This window comes from Stenella coeruleoalba (genome assembly GCF_951394435.1).
Source record: "Stenella coeruleoalba genome assembly, chromosome: 2".
NCBI classification, from domain to species: Eukaryota; Metazoa; Chordata; class Mammalia; order Artiodactyla; family Delphinidae; genus Stenella; species Stenella coeruleoalba.
In genome coordinates this window covers 81,193,089-81,212,676 of record NC_137147.1, presented here as the reverse complement: position 1 = coordinate 81,212,676, position 19,588 = coordinate 81,193,089, and the positions used below count along the sequence as shown (strand labels likewise).

At 41.2% G+C, this 19,588-nt stretch overlaps 1 protein-coding gene across 1 annotated transcript in view; it reads right to left on the bottom strand.

Moving 5' to 3' along the window:
- The window catches only part of SPRED1 (sprouty related EVH1 domain containing 1), a 323,745-nt gene extending 315,982 nt beyond the window's left edge, over positions 1–7,763 (bottom strand). Inside the window, exon 1 of the mRNA XM_079909663.1 lies at positions 7,478–7,763. The gene's annotated coding sequence lies outside the window, so the exon portion shown is untranslated. The remainder of the gene's footprint in view (positions 1–7,477) is intronic.
- Between the last annotated feature and the right edge of the window lie 11,825 nt (positions 7,764–19,588).

Here is a 19,588-nt window from a genome sequence, read left to right as displayed (position 1 = left end):
CAAGTTAAGTATAATTTTCATTTTACAGATAAAGAAATTGAGACCCAGAAAACTTGGGAAATTTGCTCAAATTCACACATAAATAAAGAATGGAGTTGTGAATGGAAGCCGAGCTGTTGGAATCTAAGAATTCAGGATACTGTTTGAGAAGATAAGAAAGTGTTTCAGGCCTTCCCTGGTGGCGCAGTGGTTGAGAATCTGCCTGCTAATGCAGGGGACACGGGTTCGAACCCTGGTCTGGGAGGATTCCACATGCCGTGGAGCCACTAGGCCCGTGAACCACAACTACTGAGCCTGCACATCTGGAGCCTGTGCTCCACAACGAGAGGCCGCAATAGTGAGAGGCCCGCGCACCATGATGAAGGGTGTCCCCCGCGTGCCACAACTAGAGAAATCTCTCACACAGAAACGAAGACCCAACACAGCAAAAATAAATAAATTAATTAATAAACTCCTACCCCCAGCATCTTCTTTAAAAAAAAAAAAAAGGGCTTCCCTGGTGGCGCAGTGGTTGAGAGTCCACCTGCTGATGCAGGGGACACGGGCTCGTGCCCTAGTCTGGGAAGATCCCACATGCCGCGGAGCGGCTGGGCCCGTGAACCATGGCTGCTGAGCCTGCACGTCTGGAGCCTGTGCTCTGCAACGGGAGAGGCCACAACAGTGAGAGGCCTGCGTACCACAAAAAAAAAAAAAAAAAAAGTGTTTCAATGTTTTCTCATGCAGTCAGCCTCCTAACTCATCATCATGAGACCTTTCTTGGCTAACTTAATATTTCAACCCATCCTTCACATTTTATATCCTTCATCCCACTTTTGTTTTTTCTCTTTAGCACTGAATACTATCTAACATGTTATATGTTTTACTTACTTATCATTTTTATTTTTCTGTCTCCACCCGTGGAATGTAAGCCCTGTGAGGGCAGGGATGTTTTGGTCTGTTTTGTTCACTACAAGATAGTGTACAACACAGCCTACAAGAGTGTCTTGCATATAGTAGGTGTTCAATGAGTAGTTACTGAATGAATGAGTGAATAAATGAATGAATGAATTGGGCTGCCTACATAGAGGTCAAGGCCTTCTAATTAGATCCTGGAGATACTTCTGGAACCAAATCCTTTTGGATTCTAAATTGCTGGGCTCTAGATATGATCGCACTCATGGGTGGAGTGGGGGGACAAAGACTGTGTTCCTCCTCATTTCCTTCCTCCCCTCCTTGCCCCTCCCTCTCCCAAGTGCATATGCTTCATTGTTTTCATCTGGTTTAAATGCCTTCCCTTTGAGCCTGCTTTGCAATACTGAATAACATTCCTTGACTTGCCTGTTTATTTTCTCCATTTATAAAATGGGGAAAACTGTACTTCTGACAACTTTACCAGGACTTGGAAGAGATCAATGAGATGATAGGAAAAAAAGCAAACAAGGCACTGAATCTTAGGAGGACTCTGGCTATAGAAACATACATGAAAATTCAAATAAAATACTTGTATCAGTCACCTCTCCATAATTTGATGCTTTTATTCCAAGAAAGCTAATGCTTAACATTTGTGGAAATAATGACTTTTGTGGCTTATTACTATTTTGGCCTTAAAAGAAAAATTTTTAACAATTATCAGAAGTTACCTAGCATATAAGTGTAGAATTTTTTAAAATGAGGAAGTTACTTTTGCAGTTTAATTTTCTATTTTGGTTGGTAAAGTGCATTAAAATTATATCTTGAATTAACTAAAAGGATAATGTTCACTCATGAGTTTAACAAATGTTATTTAAAATCTGTTATGCCAGTGTTGAAGTATGTAAAAGAGCTAATAACAGTGGAAGAACAGACTAAAAACCCTATCTTTATGTTATGCTGATCAGAGAGGGCTGTTTTTAGAGGCTGCCTATTGTATTAGTTTGCTAGGGCTGCCATGACAAAGCACCACAGACTAAGTGGCTTAAACACAATTTTGGAGGCCAGACATCTGAGATAAAGGTGTCGCCAGGGTCAGTTTGTTCTGAGGTTTCTCTTCTTGTGGATGGCCTGTCATATCCCTGTTTCTTAACATGGTCTTCCCGCTGAGCCCATCAGTGTTCAAATTTCCTGTTCTTAGAAGGACACACTGATACTGATTAAGGCCCACCTGAATGACCTCATCTTAATTTTAATTACCTCTTTAAAGACTATCTCCAAATACAGTCACATTCTGAGGTACTGGGAGTTAGTACTTTAACATATGAATTTTGGAGTGACACACTCAGCTCATATCAATTATTCTAAAGTATTGCTGAACTCATTGTGCCTCAGTTTACTTGTTTAAAAATAATGATGCCTGCTCTACATGTATTTTATAAGCACATTACTCAGTGTTTTCTTTATGGGACTTGCAGTTAGGTAGAAATAAATCTAGTTTTTGGAGAGACAATAATATTATCAAAGGTCATAGATGGACCAAGATTTGCTCAGTGCTACACAAAACCAGCTAAATGGACAGGACAACTGTCTTCTAAGATTTTACCATTTTGGAAAATGGGCATATATAGCTGAGTCTTACTTAAAGGGACTATCAAAATTATTGGATCAGGCTACACATTAAACCAGACAAGATTAAAAGTTCATTTTCCTCTGGCCAACCAATGTCTAGAAACTTGCAAGAGAAGGCACAGATGAAATAAAGGAGTTAACTTTGAGATCCTGACCGATCACCATGATCATCACCATCATCATTGCTGTCATCATCATTTTTACCATGTCACACTGGATGTTTTTTATTGTCTTATCCTCTAGTAGTTCTAGCTTCTTCCCAACAAGTGTGTGAGCTCTCTGTGGGTAGGAAGTATGTCTAGCATTGTTTGTCCATGTCCTTTTGTCCCTTGCATGGTGCTGGGCATAGAGCTGGGGCTTGGTAAGCACTAGCTGGCCGACTACATTGACTTCTAGGCCTGGTTTCTGAGTGCATCAGTCAGAGGAGTGGTGGCGGGAGGAGGATAGTAGGGAAAGGGGTGGTTGGCTGCCATGGTATAGCCAAGAGTGGATACCCAAGTGGTGATAGTTAACTTGGCCTTGATCAAGTTGTTGATGGAAGTCACTATGAGGTTCTGAGGAGGAAAATGGAGAGACAGGGCTTTGCAACTACGTGAAAGATGGGTTTCAGAGCAGTTCTACAGACTTAGGAAATACAGACTTGTTATGTTTTGAAAAAAAGTCAAATTACTAGTTTCTTCTTAGCTTTAAGCCATACATTGCCATAGAAAATGCAAAGAATTGATTTGGTGGTGGGTGTGGGTAGGGAGAGGAGTGGGATCCAAACAGAGAGCTTCTACCTAATTTTCTTTGCAATGGTTATAGTAAAACATTTGGCTAGGAAAAGATTAATTTCTGTTTTCAAAATTAAAAAAACGTAACATGTGGAAAATATTATGTTGATGCATGTTTTGCTGAACAGATGGTGACAGTCTGCAAACTTCTCAAGGATTTCCCTTATAGGATGAAGGGGAAGCATTTTAATTCTTCCAAGTAAATAAGAGTCACTGAACCTCTATGATTTTTCTTGTCTCTTCTTATAGAAGTCCTCTCTCTTTATCACCAAACCACAGATTTTTCTTCCCACTAATTTTTACTCAATTACTTTAATCTGGGACATCCAATTAGCATCCAAATGTGAATTTTTTTTTGCTAGTCTGGTCTCTCTCAGAAGCGAACGTCTCTCTCGTCTTTGTATTAATACATGATCATGACTTTCATTCTGAGTCTCTGAAAACACATCAGATGTAACATGGGTTGCCCAGTTATTCAAATCTTCATTTTACAGATGGGGAAACCAAGGGCTGGAGGTTTCTGTGACCCTCGCCAACGTTTCATAATGAGTCACAGCTGAAGTAAACATTAGACATGAATTTCTTGACTCTCAAATCACTGACCTCTCACTATCCTTTAGAAACTGATTCTTACTGTGTTTGAACCTCCTTTACTTGTGTATTTTCTTTTTGTGCTCCCCTTCTAGAAGAGTACCGAAGACAAAGGGAAGAGATTTTTCTATACAGTATCTCACTCTTCCACCCCCACTTTTTGGATTCCTTTGAAATGAAACCACAGCTTCAAGTAGAACCTCCCAAAGGTTTTTAAGATGAGTCTGCTACACAGCTGGAGACAGATTAGTTACTAATCAAGCATTTTTCTATGTCATAAGTCATTTCTGCATCAGGGGACACTTTTCTTACTAGAAAAGAAAAAAAGTTAAAATCAAAGACAGTGAGCAGTAGCTCACTGGAAATAGGAGTTCTCCTCTGCTCCCAAACAACTAACACCTCCCCCTTTAACAAACAAAGAAATACGCAAACAAGAAACAAACCAAGAAAACCCTTAATTGTAGCTATTCCCTGCCTAGACTCATCCAGACTGCCAAGGTGAGTTAGGTGGCCTTGTGGAGAGCCAAGTGAACTTAGGCCCATGTCACTGATGGTGAGGTTCAGGACCTGGTGCTGATAAGGTAGAGGTGACTTCAGTACACGTCAGTTTGTGATTCCAGTGTATTCCAAACCTGTGGAGAGGCAGGGAGACTGGGATCTGGGGCTGTATAGGCCAGCTGATTCTTCTTTCCTTTCTCTAGTGATCTTTATGTTTAAGATTGTCCTAAATACAATTGCCACTTTTTTTTTTTCCCGGTACACGGGCCTCTCACTGTTGTGGCCTCTCCCGTTGCGGAGCACAGGCTCCGGACGCGCAGGCCCAGTGGCCATGGCTCATAGGCCTAGCCGCTTCACGGCACATGGGATCCTCCCGGACCGGGGCACGAACCCCCGTCCCCTGCATCGGCAGACGGCCTCTCAACCACTGCGCCACCAGGGAGCCCCAATTGCCACTTTTTAATTATTTTGTAAATCCCTTTGACCTTTATTTTCCTTTTTTATTCCTTCTCTCAAATATTCTTGCATACATTCACACTTTATCCTTGCAGTCTCTACTGTAGTTCATTGCTTAAGGCTTTCTAATATGAGGAGTAAAAGAAGAAAGAGATGTTCTCTCGCTCTTAACAGGGACAGCTCAAAATAAATCCACAGTGCAAGTGCGTTAAAACCCAAGCACTGGGCTTCCCTGGTGGCGCAGTGGTTATAAAACTAATATAATAAGTAATATAATATTGCAACTAATATAATTTTGCAACTCAATAATACCTCAATAAAAAAATCAAACCCCGAAACCACACCAAAAAAACGCAACAACAACAAAAAAACCCCAAGCACTCTCATAAGTTTCTCTTTCCACCAACAATTTAAAGGGGAAATATCAGGAATGAAATGAGGAGATAAACAGTGGATTTATTGAGTAGTTAAGATACGGTAGGTTGTTTGCACAGGTCGTCTCCTTTAATCCTCACTACAACCCTGCGAGGTGGCTACTATCATTAGCCCCATTCTGCAGTTGAGGGGATTATGGTTTAGAAAGACATAGTGATTTGCCAAAGTTATACACGGAGGTGGGGTGAAGCTAGAATTTAAACCAAGGAGGTCTGATTTCAGAGACCATAAGTTTAGCAACAATGATATATTTTCTCATGGGAAACCCGTTACTGCTTTTTTTTTTTCTTGGAGTATAATTGCTTTACAATGCTGTGTTAGTTTCTGCCGTACAACAAAGTGAATCAGCTATAAGTATACATATATTCCCTCCCTCTTGGACTTCCCTCCCACCCTCACCCCCCATCCCACTCCCACCCCCTATCTCACTCATCTAGGTTATCACAGAGCACCGAGCTGATCTCCCTGTGCTGTGTGGCTGCTTCCCACTAGCTATCTATTTTACACATGGTAGTGTATATGTCAATCCTAATCTCCCAATTCGTTCCACCTCTCCTCCCCACTCTGTGTCCACATGTCGGTTCTCTACATCTGCATCTCTATTCCTGCTATGGAAATAGGTTCATCTGTACCATTTTTAAATGATAAAACTGATGTTTTGAGCATATTTGGCATATTTATCATCTGTTCCAGATAATAAATCATGGGAATTAAGAAAATGCTACACTGTGGAAACATGCTTTGCAATTGTTTGATTAACTTAAAAAGGGTTAAAACATCAGGGTCTAGAGCCCTCAGTTTATGTTTCTTTTTCCTTAGGTCTAAATTTAAGTCGAGTCTTTAAAGTTGCTTTGGTCTTAAGGCAAATTTCTTTTTATGCTGAGCAGTTAATAAAGAAGGTGACTTTTCTTCTGTCCAGTGTTCTTCTGTCAGGGAAGGCAGAACTGCAGATTCTGGATCCTGAGCTTGCTTGTAAACCGGATGACCTTTTTGCAGCACAAGTGCTATGCATTTCATGCCTTACCACTGAGTAAGTCAGAGGCTAGTTATTATCTAACTCTTCCTTACCTCTAGATTTAAAAATTCTGAAGCAGAGGCTCTGCAACCTGCCTCAAATTCCACAGAATTGCTGACTTGTCCTAGTGACTTCTTTTTGCCTTCCTGGCACTGTTCAGAAGGGAAGAAAAGTTGGGTAAAATGCAGGAACTGAAAACTTCTAGGGTTTTCCCACAGCATTTGATGTGTCTACATGGTGAGAGGGGCAAGCAGTTCAGAGAGGGCTCCCAGGCTGGTTGTCCTTATTACAGAAACAAAAAAGCAGGAGATTTTGTTTTCTTTTAAGTCTTGATTCAAGTGAGTTTTCACTGATTTTTCTGTGTAGTTCCACTATGTGACTTTAAGGAAGTTCCTTACACACTAGGTTGCTTGTTTTGAATATAGGCATCTTATGGAGCACAGAGACTTTAGGCATCAGAATTCTGACACATGGTCCCCTTATCCAGTGCCTGGCAGACCCTTCCCCCTTTCTCTGCCTGGCAAGCCTCCACTCATTTTCTGAAGTCAGCTCAGCTATCACCTTCTACGTAAGGCTGTCCCTAACACATCCAGATGGTCTTAGTCACTATCCCTTTGCTCTCAGAGTTCATGACTCCTATAAGACTTATTTCATTGTTCAAGCCTAGTGTGCCCACCCAGGGCCACCTCACTGTATGCCTCTAGAGGGCATTCTCTGAAATTCTGCAGCACAACAGCCCTGTCTCCATCTGCTCTTAGGCACCACCAAGGCAGCACTCCCATCTTTGTACCCCCAGGACCTGGCATGAGATCCCTAGAACAAAGTTAGTGTCTAATAACTCTTGAATAGTGAATGAGTGGCTGAATTTATCCTTTTTTTTTTTTTTTTTTTTTTTTTGCGGTACGTGGGCCTCTCACTGTTGTGGCCTCTCCCGTTGCGGAGCCCAGGCTCCGGATGCGCAGGCTCAGCGGCCATGGCTCACGGGCCCGGCAGACGGACTCTCAACACTGTGCCACCAGGGAAGCCCTGAATTTATCCATTTTGACCCCCGGCTCTTTATCAGTTTTATCACACATAGCTTTTCTTTTAACATCTTGCCATTTCACGGTCTTTCCTCCCTCCTTCCCTCTGTTTCATTTTTGCTTGACTTTCTGTGTTGGTTTCTATGCATTAGAGAAAAGTCACTCACCTCTCACAGTCTTGAAGGAGTGGGCTCGTGTACGAGATGAAACTTCTCGCTCAACTCTGCCCCAGCTCTTGGTTGTCTCTCAAACATTTGTGAGTGTCCAAGCAGCCTATTTTTTTTAATGGCCCCCAGGAGTTGAGGGGGCCAAGAACTGTCAGCGTCCCAAAGGGTTAGACTCCTAAATTTAGGCTGACTGGAAAGCAACAGCTTTGAAAGTGAGCAACTCTATACTGTCCGTGTGACCCAAGCGTAAGGCGCTGAAGCCCGCTCATCTCCCTCAGGCCCCAGAGCCACGTGATCAAGGGGCGTTCCCAGGGCAGCGGCTGCAGGGATTGGCTCACCAGCCGCGCGAAAAATCTCCCGCCAGAGATCTCTGCGTGAACGCCGCAGCGGCGTAAAGACGGCGTCCTCGTCTCCGTCCCGGAGGGCAGGGTAGGCCTCCAAACCAGCTGCCTGCCCCTCAGGCCGAGGCTCCAGAACAAGCACAAAGCAAATGAGCTTCTCCCACACGCTCTGGGCGGTCCTGGATCTGCTGCTCCTGTGCTGGGCCCTGGGCAGGTGAGTCTGAGCACGAGCCCTATGAGAGCCCATTCTCAGATCCTCATAACCTGCGGGTCTCGGGGACGCAAGCCCTGTTGGTTTTCAACGCTGGACGTTTTGGAGGCCTGTCTCTCAGGTGTACGTCTTAAAATTTGGGTATGCCATATGTGGCGTTCAAACCCTTTGCTCCTCAGGGAGAAGCTCGGGTTTTGAGTTCCCACCCCATTGTGGGTTGCTGTACCGAGTGTGGGGTTTATGACGAGATTGTCCCAGCCTCTCTACCTGCTTCTATGTGGGCTTTCTCTCAGTGACCTGATGTATAGGAGTTGTTCAGCCAGTTTTCAGGGGTTTTTTTTTTGTTTCCAGAGGACCGTATTCCATATATATCTGTAGATCTGGTGTGTTTGTGGGAGGAGTTGAGTTCAGGACCCGTTTATGTCGCCATTTTGAACTGGAACTCCTCCTTTTCTACTCTCCGTTTCTCACCTCTTTCCAAAAAAAATTTGCAAATATATACATATTTATAAATATACGTGTATTATTCAACTGTATAAAAAAATAAATGAGGCCATCAGGGAAAGTTTGCACTTTTTCCCTTCTTGGATTTATCTTCACTTGCCTTGAAAAAGAAACATCACTCAAGTTTTTTACTGCAGATTTTCCTAAATTTATGCAAAATATATCAATTGGTTTTCTAAGTGCTGGTCACTTACTCTGTTCCCTCGTGGTTGATATCCTAGCATCCATGTCTCTTGGGCAAACGATAAGGAATATTGGAACTGAGATGACCTTGGCAAGACATTCCTAGCTGTCCCTCATACTACCCACTTGCCAGTCAAAATAAGTAATTTATATGGGGTAAAATTTCAGGTAATTTACCCATAAATGGTTGTGTGTTTTCAATCTGTGATTTTCAAGCTATGCTTCAAGGCTCTCTCCAGTTTCCATGGATGTACGTGAGGACCAATGTAGCGGTTAAATTGGGTTCAGATGTTGGATGGGGCTCTGTTGTTAGCAAAGAAGTCCTACTAGGAGAGGCAAACTTAAGCTAGATAGCTAATCTCCATGCAGAGAGCAAAGTATGACTTTGCAAGCAAAGGTACTCTAACTATGATCTACAATCTAAATGAACAGAGTCCCATAATTTATACCATTGCAGTGTTATAGATGGTGTCTTTGGTACCCCACGTTAAAACAAGCAGAGATGAGAAAGTGGCACCCTTAAGACCGATAAAACTGGGGCTTCTTACCACAAAGAACTGATTATGTGTGTTAAATGCCAGAGGATTTGGAAGAGTACAGGATCTAGCATCAGGGAGACAAGAGTCCTTAGCCTCAAAGACTACGTCTAGACAAAATCTTTAGCTGTGGTTACTAATGCAAGGAATTGACCAGAACCAAATAGACGGAATCTACTAAATTTTTGAGAGGAACTTCATTGTTAAAGATGAAGCAAGCCTCACCAACCGCTGCATATAATTGTTGAACCTCAAAAGGAGTCCCGAGGTGTCTAAACTTGTACCAACATGCAGAGGTTGCTAAAATTAGAAAAGAACTTTCTCCTGAATGCCCATCTCAGATTTAGGTATTGAAAATAGTGGTTAAAGAATATCTTATAGAGGAAAGAACCAGAGGCTATGGAAGAAAAATAGATTTTCACAAGCAGAAATAGGAACTGTCAGATTGATTAACCAAGGAACTTTCTCCATTGAGAGGACAGGCATTTTCCACTATTCCTTTCTAACTGGATGGAGTATATGATAGTAAATATTAACTATTGATTTAGTCTTTTCCCACCATTGTATATTAAATGTGTTGGTAGCAGATAACCTGTTCTTTAGAGAAAACTTCCAGATCTATAAGTAGATATCTTTGGACCAAATGAAGAAAATTGAGCATCACCTGGAGATCCTAGATTTGGACCTGGACGTAGTAGCTAGATGGGACTTTGTGGTTTATCTCCTTTGGGGAGGATGTGAATACACCTCTATGAACTGCATGTGTAGGAAGAAGGATATGTGTGTGGAAGTTAGATTGCCAAGGGGGCGGACAGTGCTGGGCACTGTTAGTTGACTACCAAAATGCACTACTTATCTAGCTTTATTCCTTGTTAATAGTTCTCTGTACTCTCTCCTTCCTCCCCGGCACACACACATTTTCGGTAGAATTCCCTTGGTTTCAGAGATAGTGAGCTTAGTCATGAACTTTATATAGGTATGTAATCCAGATCTAGCCAGTGATACATAAGGAGATGTCTTCTAGAGGTTTCTGGAGGCAGATGCTGCCACTTCCAAGATATCATTAAATTGCTAAACTAACATTAGCAAATACTTGGGTCTAAATTTGTTATGTGAGATAAAAGAAACCCTCATTTGTTTTAGTCACTGTTAGTTTTTGTTTTTATGTCTTGTAGGCCAATATTTCTAAATGATATAATTATAAACTTATATTTTGGTTGTTATCTAAACTAGGAGGTTGCCAAATTATGGTGTATGGGTCAAATCCAGCTCCCTATCTGTTTTTGTAATTAGTCGTATTGGAATATAGCCACTCCGTTCATTTATATTATCTATGGCTGCTTTCATATTATAAAAAGGCAAGTTGAGCAGTTGCAAATGAGACCACATGGCTTGCAAAGCCTAAACTATTTCTAACTGACCCTTTATGGAAAAAAGTTTGCTGACTCCTCATGTAAAAAGTCATATGTGGAAATCAGAATTAAGTGGGATAAAAATATCATATATTTTAGTACAGTCTTTTCCAAACTTGCGCAGCACATGAATGAACTGCAACCCTTGTTAATTATGTATTCCAAGTTCCTGTGCTGACTTTTCAGTGGAGAGCCCTGAGAATCTGTATTATTAACCATTTCCCTACATATGAATCTTTTGACCAGGCAAGTTTGAAAAATACTGTTAGAGATTGGTGTCCTGGAGCAACTTAGCTAGCCTACCATTTAATCTGATCTGTAACTGTTCCCTGTCTGTGACTCACTGCAGAAATGAAGCCCTAGTATGACCAGGAGATAGAGTGACCTGATAGAATCTTACTCAAGGCTTGCTTATGGAATGAAGTACGGTGGATCAGGAGATTTTGATGCAGTAAAAGTGATACCAGCTTTCAACATGAGACACCTGGGTTCAGGTTCTCAATCAGCCTCTAATGATTTGACCTTGGGCAAGTCTCTCCCTAAAATCCAAGATTCTCAAGTATAAAAATGTCAGTTGAACGGGCTGTCTCCAAGTTGATTTTTGGCAGTATGATTTCCAGACTCAGGAAATAGAAAGTGCCTTGTTTCTTGAAATTATTTTCTTCTAGATCAGGGTTCCGTATTCCTGGCTACACATTAGACTCACTGTGATGCTTTTAAAACAGCAATACTATAGGTCCCACCCAGAGATTTTGATACAATTAGCCTGGGGCAGAGCCTAGCCAGTGGAATGAAAGCTTTCCAGGTGACTCTACTTGTATAGTCAGAATGAGAACCACTGTCTCAGCTGGTATTGGATTCTTTTTTTCTATTTCCTATTCAAGGTTTATATACACTTGGTGAGACACGGTAAACAAGAGGAGCAAACAAGTTCAGCAGCTCCTGAATACTGCGAGTCAGGAAGGCTGGGTAACAGTCAGAGGAGAGCCTGTTAAAAAAAAATATATAGCTCCTGGGCTTGGTAATCTCTCTCTCTCTTTCTTTTCTTTCCTTGAAACATACTCCCCAGGTCCTCCTAATACACAGCTGGCTTGGGAACCATCAGGCCCCGTAATCTCTGAAACTTCTTCCAGCTTGCAGGATATGAGGTCCTCTGTTTAATTTTATGAGAAATAAGTCACAGTTTTAAAAACATTTTGAAAAGGCAGTTTGCACTGTAAGTTTAAGATATTGTGAAAGGAATGTTATTAACCAATAGGAATGGGCCTCTAACAGGTGCTGTTTGGTAAAAATATTGTTCGCCTGGTTTACCTTATCAGAAAGAGTCATACATACATACTGTGTCCATACAGTTTATTTATCCTCAGTAACACTTGAAAAGGTTCTTTACTTTGGCCTTTTATATGCAACTATAAGTTGTAGTTGAAAACAGCTAAACTCCTGCTGTCCAATGAATCACATATAGTTTATCAAACTATATAATATACATAGCAAATTGCAAATAAAATCAGGTACAGCTATAACCTAGTCTTGCATTTACTACTAATCCCTTTAAATTCAGGTATTAATAATTCTCTCTCATTTATTCTTTTATTCGTTCTCAACAAATAATTTGAAAGACTCAACTATGAGCCAGAAATTGCTCTAGGCCCTGGGGATACAGCAATGAGCAATAGTCTCTGCCTCCTTGAGGCTTACACTCTACTTGGGGAAATTGATAATAAACTAGTTAGAGCTTTAAGTGATGCTGATTGTTAAGGAGGAAATTAAGTCAAGGAAAGACAATAGAAAGTGATGGGAGCTAGAGGGCAGTGCTATTTTAGAAAGGTAATCAGGGAAGTCTGCTCCATTAAGACAATAACAGAGATCTGAAGAAAGTAAGAGAAAAGTCATGGTGGTATCTGGGGAAAGAGCATTTTAGACAGGAAACAGCCAGTGCAAAAGTCCTGTGGTGGGGAGGTTCTGAGTGTGACTCAGGAACAGCTTGGCTGTAGCATCTTGAGTGGAGTGCCAGCAGGTGAGAGTGTTGGAGAGGAGTCAGAGAGTAGCAGGGCCCCATCGTGCAAGCCTTGCCAGGCTAATTATTAGGGCATTGTATTTAACTCTGAGATTTAAGGGTGCATCCAGGATTTGTGGGGTTTGGAATTTTAGTCCTCGAGGCCTTGTATTGAATATATGTAAAGGAATATAAAATTAGGGACAAACCTGAATACTTATTTGGGACGGGAAAAAAAGACCCCACAAGAAATCACCAGTTTTGGGCTTCCTTGGTGGCGAAGCGGTTAAGAATCTGCCTGCCAGTGTGGGGGACACAGGTTCGAGCCCTGATCCAGGAAGACCCCACATGCCGCAGAGCAACTAAGCCCGTGCACCACAACTACTGAGCCTGTGCTCTAGAGCCTGTGAGCCATAACTACTGAGCCTATACGCCTAAAGCCCATGTTCCACAACAAGAGAAGCCGCCTCAATGAGAAGCCCGCGCACCGCAGCCCCCGCTCGCCGCAAGTAGAGAAAGCCCGTGCACAGCACCGGAAGACTCAATGCAGCCAAAAATAAATAAATATATTAAAAAAAAAAAGAAATCACCAGTTTTTTAAAAGTGACAAATACCAATATAGAGGATAGGAATATGCCACCCCCAAATATACCACTTTGGCATAAGGATTATTTTGAGCTGAAGACAATGAGGAACAGCAGATGTAAAAAAAGCTCCTGTCTTCCCCACTATCATGTGAGGAAGGGCAAAAGGACACCTAATCATTAGAGACTCTTATCAGTGCAGAGATAGAGAGGAATCTATATAACAAACTACTAAAACAACCCTTATCTTCTATTCATTTCCCCCATATATTTACTTTCCCGGTTTGCTGCCCCTAAATGTCAAATCCCTTTTCTTTTGTCTTGCCACTTCTATAAAAATTTATGATCCTTTGGTAAGATACTATATAAGCCCCAAGTTCTAACTACCCCTTGGAGTTACTCATTACTTAGTTTCTTCTGTGTGTCTGTGCATTGCTCCTGTTAATAAACTCTGCTTATTTTCCCCTTGTTAATCTGTCTTTTGTCAATTTAATTCCCAGGGCCCCAGATGCAGAACTTGGGAGGGTAGAGGAAAAAAAATGTTTTTTTCCTCCCCTGCACTACACACACCACAAAATAAAAAAAAAAAACCCATAATAATTTTACTAATTAACTGAGACACCCCTCTGTATTACCTTATTCCACTTCATTATTTCTGGCTCAAATCTCTTTGATTACCTCTTTAAAAAATTTTTTCTATTTTTGTCTGTTGGGTCTTCGTTGCTGCGTGCAGGCTTTCTCTAGTTGTGGTGAGTGGGGTCTACTCTTAGTTGCAGTGTGCAGGCTTCTCATTGTGGTGGCTTCTTGTTGCAGAGCACGAGCTCTAGGCACGCGGGCTTCAGTAGTTGCGGCACGTGGGCTCAGTAGTTGTGGCACACAGGCTTAGTTGCTTTGCGGCGTGTGGAATCTTCCCGGACCAGGGATTGAACCTGTGTCCCCTGCATTGGCAGGGGGATTCTTTTTTTTTTTTTTTTTAACATCTTTATTGGGGTATAATTGCTTTACAATGGTGTGTTAGTTTCTGCTTTATAACAAAGTGAATCAGTCATACATAAACATATGTTCCCATATGTCTTCCCTCTTGCGTCTCCCTCCCTCCCACCCTCCCCATCCCACCCCTCCAGGCTGTCACAAAGCACCGAGCCAATATCCTTGTGCCATGCGGCTGCTTCCCACTAGCTATCTACCTTACTGCGTTTGTTACTGTGTATATGCCCATGACTCTCTCTCGCCCTGTCACAGCTCACCCTTCCCCCTTGGCAGGGGGATTCTTAACCACTGCTCCACCAGGGAAGTCCTTTTGAGTACCTCTTTACATATTATTTTGTAATACCATTTTCTAGAGGAAGAGTAGAAAGAAAATTCAGTCTTTCCTTTACCTTATTCGATCAAAACTTTTTTATTTTTTATGCATAGTGTAGCATAGTTTGATTTCACAACTCATTATGGGTAATTCTGTGTACATTTCTAGGATTGTTGTTAAATTTGGGGAAGTTTCTCTCAGATTTCTTTTTTATATGAACTATAAGATTTGTAAGAATTTTCCACAGACTAGCTTCTGGCTCCATGTTTCAAGCCCCTTTTCTCCTTCACTAGCCACTATTTCTTGTGTGATGGAGACAAGTTCCTATCTTTTGAACTCTAGGTTTGATCTTTAATATCACAATGTATGCTGGCACTGAGGATAGTAGAAGTATTCCTAGAAGGCATGCCTATACCAGCAAAAACTTTACACTGCAATAACCTTGAACTACTATAGTATATCCCACTAACTCAAACTAAATGCTTTTCTAACTCAACTTCTCCTTAACTAGATCCCAAAGTGTCTGTGGCTATTAGCACCACTCAACTCATAGAGAATTGTGACAGAGGGAAATTCAAAATTAGACAGTGGTGGTTAAAATATCTCACAATTAACAAATTAAAAATAAAATGACCATGTGAATACATTGCCAGGGCCTCCAAAGGTCCTTGTGCAAGTGAGGGGCCTGAATCTGCAGCTTTATTAGCTTCAAGGAAAATCTTCCCCTGGTGAAATGTGAAGCCATTGGAAGGTTTCAAGCAGTAACATGATCTAAGTGCCGTTGAGAAAGGACCATTTTGTTTGGAGAGTAGACTATAGGGGAGCAGCCCTGGAAGCAGGGAGATCTGTGCAGAGGCTGAAGTTCAGGCTGTAGCTGGAAAATAAAAAAGCAGACATAACTCTTGTGAGTTTCCGGAAAGCTGACTCTGTTATCCACTAAGCTATTGTATTTCCTGATAATTCACTCCTGCTTATGTCACACTGGTTTCCTTTCTCAGCTATTGCTGATTCAGTGATTATAGGACATTCTCCTGATATTTTCTGATGCTCAAATTCTCTAAAGTTCAAGTTTCATCAACAATATTTTTATTACTGTAGCTATTTGTGTTCCTACTTGCTGCTGCATGGATGCCTGCAATCTGGCTGGTGGATCATTCTTTTCCAACATAATTTCAATTCATAGTATCTACGCACTCTGTATCTGGGTTGAGAACTACCCAGGAAGACTCTTTTCTATGATATAGAAACCTTAGAACCTGGCAATTTATCACTTCATATTATCAAATGTCCCTTTGCCTGATGATGAACTATCTGATTGATAGCTTCAAGCCTTTAGTGTTTAATCATTTTATCTCATTTATTTGAGAGTTAACTTTATGACATGTTGCTTTAGAATAGAGGCTGGTAGACCTTTTCTGTAGAGAGCCAGATAGTAAATATGCTAGGCTTTGTGGGCCATATGTTCTCTGTCAGAGCGATTCAGTGATGCTGTTGTAGCACTAAAGCAGCCATAGACGATTATGCAAAGAAATGGACATGGCTGTGTTCCAACACAATTTTCCTTACATAAACAGGCCATGGGGCCAGGTTTGGCCTACAGAATGCAGTTTGCTGACCTCTGCTTTAGAATTTTCTTCTGTCTGTTTCACGTTATGTGTCCCAAATCTTAAACTCACTTAACCTCTATAAGTCTAGTGTCTCTATCTTTAAAAGAAGGACGGTAATATATGACCTGTCTACTACAAAGCATTATCATACGGGTCAAATGAGATATTGGTTGTGGAAGTCTCTTATAAATTTTAAAGTCGCATACATATGTACATTTCTTTCTCTTCCCTGCCACCCTGCAACACATTTCCCTACTGCCCCCTCCACCAAAAGTTCACATATAAACACTCAGTCACAAAGTAAAACCATGGCTTGCTGCTTTATCTTCACTTCTGGGCCTTAGGTCAAATACTAGCTCCCGAAAATGTCACCAAAACTACCTTTGATAGCACAAAGCTGAGTTTGTTCTTACCGTGGTCAGGGAGAACATAACCTTGATATAGTCTTAATAAAACCTCAGAAGTGGAAGGGCAAAGTCAGGATATCTTTTGAGACTTTGAAGACCTACCTAGATGAAGGTGGGTCTTTCAGTGCGGGGGCTTGGTTAGGATTGTATATAATAGTCTAGGATTTGTGGACATAACAATGTGAGGATTTTGAAGAGGGAGTCCAAGAGTGTTAGTGTGTATACTGTCATTTAATAGTTTCTACTAAAGAATATATTTTTTTAAATCCATTCCTTTTTTTTTTAATATAAATTTATTTTATTTATTTATTTTTGGCTGTGTTGGGTCCTTGCTGTGCACCGGCTTTCTCTAGTTGCGGCGAGCGGGCTTCTCATTGCGGTGGCTTCTCTTGTTGCAGAGCACGGGCTCTAGGTGCGCGGGCTTCAGTAGTTGCGGCACGTTGGCTCTAGAGCTCAGGCTCAGTAGTTGTGGCACACGGACCTAGTTGCTCTGCGGCATGTGGGATCTTCCCAGACCAGGGCTCGAACCCGTGTCCCCTGCATCACTAGGCAGATTCTTAACCACTGCGCCACCAGGGAAGCCCCTGAAGAATATTTTTTAAATTTAATTTTATTTATTTTTTATACAGCAGGTTCTTATTAGTCATCCATTTTATACACATCAGTGTATACATGTCAATCCCAATCGCCCAATTCATCACACACACCCCCACCGCCCAGTGCTTTCCTCCCTTGGTGTCCATAGGTTTTTTTTCCACTTCTGGGTCTCAATTTCTGCCTTGCAAACATGTTCATCTGTACCATTTTCTAAGTTCCACATATATGCGTTAACATATGGTATTTGTTTTGCTCTTTCTGACTTACTTCACTCTGTATGACAGTCTCTAGATGCATCCACATTTCTACAAATGACCTAATTTCATTCCTTTTTGTGGCTGAGTAATATTCCATTGTATATATGTACCACATCTTCTTTATCCATTCTTCTGTTGATGGGCATTTAGGTTGCTTCCATGACCTGGCTATTGTAAATAGTGCTGCAATGAACATTGGGGTTCATGTGTCTTTTTGAATTATGGTTTTCTCAGGGTATATGCCCAGTAGTGGGATTGCTGGGTCATATGGTAATTCTGTTTTTAATTTTTTTTTTTCCCCCGGTACATGGGCCTCTCACTGTTGTGGTCTCTCCCGTTGCGGAGCACAGGCTCCGGATGCGCAGGCTCAGCAGCCGTGGCTCATGGGCCTAGCCACTCCGCGGCATGTGGGATCTTCCTGGACCGGGGCACGAACTCGTGTCCCCTGCATCGGCAGGTGGACTCTCAACCACTGCGCCACCAGGGAAGCCCTGTTTTTAGTTTTTTAAGGACCCTCCATACTGTTCTCCATAGTGGCTGTATCAATTTACATTCCCACCAACAGTGCAAGAGGGTTCCCTTTTCTCCACACCCTCTCCAGAATTTGTTGTTTGTAGATTTCTGATGATGCCCATTCTGACTGGTGTGAGGTGATACCTCATTGTAGTTTTGATTTGCATTTCTCTAATAATTTTTGATATTGAGCAACTTTTCATGTGCTTCTTGGCCATCTGTATGTCTTCTTTGGAGAAATGTCTATTTAGGTCTCTTCTGCCCATGTTTGGATTGGGTTGTTTGTTTTTTTAATATTGAGCTGCATGAGCTGTTTATATATGTTGGAGATTAATCCTTTGTCTGATGAATTGTTTGCAAATATTTTCTCCCATTCTGAGAGTTGTCTTTTCGTCTTGTTTATGGTGTCCTTTGCTGTGCAAAAGTTTCATTAGGTCCCATTTATTTATTTTTGTTTTTATTTCCATTACTCTAGGAGGTGGATCGAAAAAGATCTTGCTGTGATTTATGTCAAAGAGTGTTCTTCCTATGTTTTCCTCTAAGAGTTTTATAGTGTCAGGTCTTACATTTAGGTCTCGAATCCATTTTGAGTTTATTTTTGTGTATGGTGTTAGGGAGTGTTCTAATTTCCTTCTTTTACATGTAGCTGTCCAGTTTTCCCAGCACCACTTATTGAAGAGACTGTCTTTTCTGCATTGTATATTCTTGCCTCCTTTGTCATAGATTAGTTGACCATAGGTGCGTGGTTTTATCTCAGGGCGTTCTATCTTGTTCCATTGATCTATAGTTCTGTTTTTGTGCCAGTACCATATTGTCATGATTACTGTAGCTTTGTAGTATAGTCTGAAGTCAGGGAGTATGATTCCTCCAGCTCTGCTTTTTTTCCCTCAAGACTGCTTTGTCTATTTGGGGTCTTTTGTGTCTCCATACAAATTTTAAGATTTTTTTGTTCTAGTTCCGTAAAAAATGCCGTTGGTAATTTGATAGGGATTGCATTGAATCTGTAGATTGCTTTGGGTAGTACAGTCATTTTCACAATATTGATTCTTCCAATCCAAGAACATGCTATATCTCTCCAACTGTTGGTATCATCTTTAATTTCTTTTATCAGTGTCTTATAGTTTTCTGCATACAGGTCTTTTGTCTCCCTAGGTAGGTTTATTCCTAGGTATTTTAGTCTTTTTGTTGCAATAGTAAATGGGAGTGTTTCCTTAATTTCTTTTTCAGATTCTTCATCATTAGTGTATAGGAATGCAAGAGATTTCTGTGCGTTAATTTTGTATCCTGCAACTTCACCAAATTCATTGATTAGCTCTAGTAGTTTTCTGGTAACATCTTTAGGATTCTCTATGTATAATATCATGTCATCTGCAAACAGTGACAGTTTTATTTCTTCTTTTCCCATTTGTATTCCTTTTATTTCTTTTTCTTCTCTGATTGCCATGGCTAGGACTTCCAAAATTATGTTGAATAATAGTGGTGAGAGTGGACATCCTTGTCTTGTTCCTGATCTTAGAGGAAATGCTTTCAGTTTTTCACCATTGAGAATGATGTTTGCTGTGGGTTTGTTGTATATGGCCTTTATTATGTTGAAGTAGCTTCCCTCTATGCCCACTTTCTGGATAGTTTTTATCATAAATGGGTGTTGAAATTTGTCAAA